The 6572-nt window shown below is 45.9% G+C and overlaps 1 long non-coding RNA gene across 1 annotated transcript; it reads right to left on the bottom strand.

The window, feature by feature from the left end:
* Positions 1-5110: 5110 nt before the first annotated feature.
* On the bottom strand, positions 5111-6367 carry LOC111814537. The gene is made up of 3 exons (XR_002819503.1): positions 6230-6367; positions 5778-5830; positions 5111-5619 (listed from the first exon to the last, which is right to left on the bottom strand). It is a non-coding gene; the product is annotated as an uncharacterized LOC111814537 (long non-coding RNA).
* Positions 6368-6572: the final 205 nt, after the last annotated feature.

Raw genomic sequence — 6572 nt, 5'->3', positions numbered from 1 at the left:
GTGCCACTCTGCCTTGGAGCCAGCTGAGTATGGACTGAAACCTCCAGTAACTGTGAGCTAAATAAACTTTCCCTTCCTTAATTTCAAGTGCTGGGTGTTTGTCCCAGCAACGAGAGAAGAGTAAGTGAGACATGTGGCTTCCAAGTTCTTCTATGTCCTTGTCTCCTGTATTTGTTCTGGGTGGGGTGGAGGTCTGAGATTGCCTTTTGCTTCCTCTCTTTGACATTTTTGAAGCCTGAAAAGTTCATCAAGGCTGAGCACTTTCTGTGATGGTTGAGGGAGGGCAGCATGGCTCACCAAGTCTCCCAAATCTGTCCAGGGCTCCCTCCCTCAGTGGTGGAGAGGTAGGGCATCAATAAGGCCTCTAAAGCTGTCTGAGGTTCATCATGGCTTCTGCAATGGTCCCAATTGATTCATTTAAATCCTTCTCAGAGCCACTTTGTAATGGTCTCCATAACTGGAGGACAAAGGGCATCATGCAAATTTTGGGAAACTGGTGAAGAAGATAGGAGGGAAAGACAAAACGAAGAAACAAAACAACAGAACAATAATCACAAAGAAATTAGAAACCACATTCACACTTATGTAGACATGATCAATCAATGAAATAGAGAAGAAACAAAAAGAAAAGAGGAGAGGGTGAGAAAAGTGTCCACTTCAAGTTTTGTCTCTGTCACTGGTAGACAGCATATGGAGATAAGTCCAGATCCAGTTTGATTTATCCCAGCAAGCCAGCCATCGCTTTATGGCAGGGTAGTGAATAATCTTAGAAAGCCTGGATCTTTGTTTCTTCTGAAGTTTAGGCTGGTTTCTGGCTGTGAATCTGGGGCCAAACCCATTCAGCTTGCAACAGTCAGCATACTTTCTGTGGATTTGAACTCAACTCAGAGCCACTAGATGGATCTAGCAGTTGTTCTGAGTTCTGAGCTCAGTGGACCCCTCTCCAAGATGGCTCCTGGCCAATCACTGTCTCTCATGGAATGTCCAAGCCTACAGCACTCACCATTGGCTAGTGCAGTCCTCTACTTCCACTGTTTCATTCCATTCCTGCTCCTTTCTGTGGAAGCCTCTGGTATTGCCAGAAATCACCATGTATCCACAAGTTTGAACTGTGCTTCCCCTGTAGTTAGTCTTAACTCAAGAAGCCTCCATCAGCTACCTCCTTCTTTATTGAAGTTTCTTTCTTTGATTTCCCTATGTGTTTCAATTCTTGCATCTGATCCTTCTTGGGTCCAGGGAAACCCTTTCCCTCTTTCTTTTCCTCAAGTTGCTATACTCCAGTGTCTGGACAGAAACTCTCAGGGGAGAAGCTCTTTCTCTATTGATTACCACTCTTTCTTTTTCTTTCTCTTATTCACAGTGAATCACAGTGTTTTTTCAAATAACACAATAGCTGTTCTCAGTTTTGAGTCATAAATAAGTTTCCAATCCTCAGCCACTTTCTTTACTAGGGAAGTTAGATATATTTTAGTCTTGAGCCCCTTCAGTGAATATTTTTGAGGTCTCTAGGTCTTGCATAGCAACAGCTGAGAGGCTAGTGTTCCACTCCTAGGATGTCAATAAAGCACCCCTGTTGATCAACAGTGTGCTTACCAGTGGCTTCAGGCTCTTGTCCTATTTACGGAACTGGATGGAGACAGACAACAAACATAGTAGTTTAATGTTGATTGAAGAGAAATGCTTATTGAAGAAGAGAGGAAAAGAAGAGAAAATAGGTATGATCTGTGTGCAGAACAGGTGAATCCAAGAACAAGGAGACAGTGAGGATAAGACACAAGGGTCACTGTCTTTTCATCTTTGGATGTTACATCAGGACTGTTCCACACAGGACTCCAAAGCTGCTCTGTGTGTTCATCTCAGCCATGAGCTGATGCGCTCTGTGAATGGCAGGCCACACCTGACTGCCCAGCTGTGAAGTGGCCATTCCTTGATATTCTGACTCACTCTCACCCAAAGCTATGACAGAGCTAGTGAGGTGGAGCAGCAGTGGTGCTGTGCTTACCATAGTGAGGCTTCCACACCAATGGACCTCAGTTGCCACATAGGCCACCCTGGGGAGTTATGGGGACCCTACTGAGGCCCATGAATCTTTACTGCCTCCTGAGCCATTCTTTCATTTTGATTTTTGGTGTTTGGAGACAGGGTCTTGGGGTGTTGTTGAACTCATTATGTAGCCCACCCAGGTTGGCCTTGAACTTGATGCAATCATCCTCCCTCAGCTTTCCGAGTTCTGGGATTACAATAGGTACCATCACACCTGGTTCCTGGGCCATTCTTAACCCAGGGTTGAAGAGTCACCTTTCCAATATTGCCAAGAAGCCCAGAGTTCTTTTGCTTAATTTACAGCGTTGTTCAAGTGCAATCTAGGATGCTTCACAGAGACCTGTGTCATTCCTGGTGACTGCAGGGAAAGGCTTTCTTCTTCCCTAGTGGTGTGGGTACCTGGCTGTTTCTGGTGTATTCTGTGGGAACTCAGCAAAGAGGTTAGGACATCCAGCAGGTTCCAGAAGATGCCGTCATAGGCCCATGGGATGGGTGTGTGGTTTGAGTGGGGAGCCAGCACTTCCCACTGGGGGATGGTTAGAGGGAGGCAGGTTTCAGCTGAGAGAAATGTGAGCTGGGCTCCCCTGCATTGGAGCAGATGTCACCTTCAGGGTCTTGACTCCTTCTTCATGCCTGCAGCAGCCACATGAGCTGGATGTAGATCTCTCCTCTGCACTTTTCAGCCCCAGAAAGTGAGACTTGAAGAGGTCAAGCTATTAGTGAGTGAGAGAGCTGGGATTTGAACTCAAACACTGAGGGAGGCCAGGCTGGGCCTTCATTTGGAGTCCTAATAACAGTGTCTCGGGTCTTTTTGCCAGGAGAAGACCCTTCCTCAGAGAAAGGTTCCCAATTACCTGTTCTCCTAGGAGAAGAGCAAGAAAAAGAAGCTGTGGGTCCTGAGATTTCATTTCACCTACAATCATTCAAGATGCCTGACTTCAGCATGTCACTGAGTGGACACCTGAATCTACTGTCTAAGGAATCTCTTTTTTCTTTTTTCCTATGAATACATTTTTTAATTAATGCTGGGTTAGAGGATGGCCAGCTGCCCCGCAGTGTAGACTTGGAAATGGGGCCCACTTATCTGCTTTTCAAATACCTCATCCCTTTGCCAATAACTCAGCTCAGCTGTCTCTTCCTATCATTTCCAGAGGTCCTGGGCTTCTGAGAATTCTGCAGCAGCTCCAGTAGTCCTCTTTCATGAGTGTCTCTATAAGCTGTGCTCAAAAATGAAGTTAGTGCTTCTGCTGAATACCATCCAACAAAAAGGCAGGCTTATGAATGCATAACAGTGTGTCCACATCCACTTTATGATGCAGGTTTTGAATGGAATCAGGACATCAAGGCAGCCATGACAGTGTGACTAATGAACTCACAAAAGAGAACTTCCGTAACTACTACAGGAAGTGTGTTCAGAGGAAGGGGTGGTATATTGAGGAAGATTGACGGCAAAGTTACTTTTATCATAAGAAGCTTTTTAAAGTTCAAACAGCACTCATATTGTTGAAGCACCCCTCATATACTTGACTGGATTTTGTGTTCAAGTCAGGGAGGCCCTTAAGTCATTGATACTCACTAAGCACTGAGAAGAAACCACCTTGATTGCAGGAACCATTTCTTAGTAAATGACACTCAAATGGCCCTTTCATTGTGAAAGCAGTCAGGAATGATGGATAGAGGAGCTTTGCATATGCACCCTTCTTTTGATGGGGTCTGAATGCACATTCTGCTTCGGGACTTCTACCATGGTAGCAGGGTCGAATGACAAAGGAATGGATGAGGACAATGGTGATATGGCTCTGCCTGATAGATATGTTTACTGGACTTTCTGTCCAGCAAGCTTCATCCTCCTTCAGGCTGAGGCAGCGTGATGAGCTGGAGGAGGGGGTGACTGGTGGAGCCTGACTGTTGTTTTCGTCCTGCTCAGCTCTCAAACCCCAGCAACAAATCCTCACATCACACTTTGTTGTCTGGTTTGTGGCCCCACAGTCGCAAGTTAGAGGATGCCAAAATCTTGTCATCACTTTCTCAGAAACATAAGTGCTCAGAGCCAAGGCCACTGCTAGAGCATGGAGTGTGTTCTGGGAACAGGCTACTGCCAGTGCTGCCTTATGAGCAGTCAGCTCCATCACTCTGCCTGTCAGGATCCTGCTACTGCAGAAGGACCCTGTGCTTCCCCAAGAACCATTCCTGGTAAGGATTTGTTGTTACAGGTGAGGAGGAGCATCCCACAGCAAATCCCTTTAGCGTGGTTTACTATTGTATCTCCTTTCTGTGTAATTTCCACAAATTCACATTTTTTTCAAGGTTGGCCTGTCAGCTGGCCCTCCTGCAGTCCAGGTCAAGATTTCTTGCCTTTTGTGCAAATAGACAATGACATGGTGAGTTAATGTGATTCCTTGGCTCTTCCACCTGGGGGAATCCTTTCTTGGTTATTTTCTTATTAATGGGATAAAAAAAAAAAAAAAAAGACCCAGTAACCACAACTGAGAGGACAGAGGATTATTTGAGCTCATGCTTTCACAAGTTTCAGTCAGCTCCGGGGCAGGACTGGCATGGTGGAAGGGCCTGGGTGGATGAATGCTGCTTGTGGCACTGTGGCCAGGAAGCAGAGGGAGGAACCAGGGAAGGAGATGTGCTCTCTCCGACTCACCCAGCAACCCACCTCTGCTGACAGAGCTCTTCCTTCGAAGAGTAGACAACAAGGAGCTCATCAGTGGGTGACTTCGCTGACAAGCACAGTGCCTCCAAACATCTGTTTTGTTTTTGTTTTTGGTGGAACCGGGGATTGAGCTCAGGCCCTTGCACTTGCCAGGGAAGCGCTTATTCTACTGAGCCATCTCCCTGGCCCCTCAAGCATCTTCTGAACTGCCCACCAATACATGAGGCTTTGGAATGGGGTGGGGCTTCCAGAGTCAAACCACAACAAATTTCTTTAGGAATTCCACAAGTTTCAATCATATGTTTCATAGCGTAATCATGGGCAGCATGCTCTGGAATTTGGAACTTAGGCTATCTTAGCTTTTGAAACACCAATGAAAACTAAAGGCATTTTGGTTGGTATCAGTGTTTTTAATGTACCCGCTCTCCTGAGGTTTTGAAAGCTTGTAAATATTAGGCACAAATGTAAAAAGAAGAAAGTCTTCCATTTTTAGTTATATTTTGCTGTACATTTGGAGTGCTAGATTCTGAAAACTTGGGTGGGCTGAGCAGAAGAAATCACTTTAGTTCACTTAATTTTCGTGATGCTGCGATGCCATGCCCCTGTTTTTGATTGATTTCAACATTTCACAGGTGAGGACACTGAACAACACTCAGGCATAGAAAGGGGCTTGCCGGAGCAGTAGGGTGGGATGGACATCATGATGTGTCTAGGTACATAGCCAGCAGGTGGTGGGCTGCGCTGTGGTCATGAAGGAAGGGAAAGTGGTGCAGTCAGTGTCAGTGGCCTGTGTGCCAGGTGCTTGGGCCTTCGTGGACACCCTCCTCACAAGGTTGAACCACACAGGAGTTGGCAGGGTAGCAGATGGAAGCAGGGCTCCTAATTTTAGTAATGCTTTGATTGTATTTCATATCCTGCAGTAAGGGAGATGAGAAAGAAGGCTTGGGTGTCTAAGTCTATTTGCCTAAATGTTGTCTTTCCCTTTCAGGCAGGTAGCACGGTGGGGGAGCAAAGCACATGGTTCTGGTGGTGTCCAGGCTTGGCCATGGGTGACACCATAGACAATCATTACCTATGTTCTCAGTAGGAAAATGGATATCAAACATCACCATGGAATTTGCTGGCCTGTTTGGGAGACTGAATCAGATAACACATTTATGTACATAAGACAATGTCTGGCATAGAAGACACATTAAATATTACCACCATTTCCACACTCCTTAGAGCACCATCACCATTCAAGCAGAATGGCACTCAATAATAAAAATGTGAGTGCTTGGTGCCCATGAGTCTGCCTAACAAATGGGATTGACCACAGCAAGGATGGCTACATTTGCACTACACTTTATCAGTTATCAGTGGTTGCTATAACAAACCAACCTCAAGATGCCAGTTACTTAATACGATTTCTCACTCATGTAACCATTCAAGGTGGGGTGACCTATTCTGCAGCTGGATTTTCTCTGGCTACATCCACACAACTGACATCCCTACATGACTTAGCAAGAAATGAATCACACTCACTTGGCTGAAGTGTAAGTGTATCAGGGTGCTTGACTGGGAGTCAAGCTGATGTCAAAACCCGGACTCCTTCACCCTTGCACCCCATCCCTCAGGGCCTGGAGTTCAGTGTGTCCAGTGCACAGAAAAGGAAAACTAGGAGTGACCTTCACTTCTTAACTACTGGTGAGTCATAACTCACTTCCGGTCACATTTCATTGGTGAGGATGTCTGGACAGACAGTGGGAAGGGTTGTCCTTGGTGCTAAGGGCACACCGTGGAGCTTTGGGCTGCTGACTGTGTCACAACACTGCCTCCAGGTCATGACATAGTTATTTAGAATTAGAGGTCCCGTTCATTTTCTTTC

Source organism: Octodon degus, unplaced genomic scaffold (assembly GCF_000260255.1).
Source record: "Octodon degus isolate 3935 unplaced genomic scaffold, OctDeg1.0 scaffold00350, whole genome shotgun sequence".
NCBI lineage: Eukaryota > Metazoa > Chordata > Mammalia > Rodentia > Octodontidae > Octodon > Octodon degus.
The sequence above is the reverse complement of the archived record's forward strand: the minus strand, read 5'-3'. Positions and strand labels throughout refer to the sequence as shown.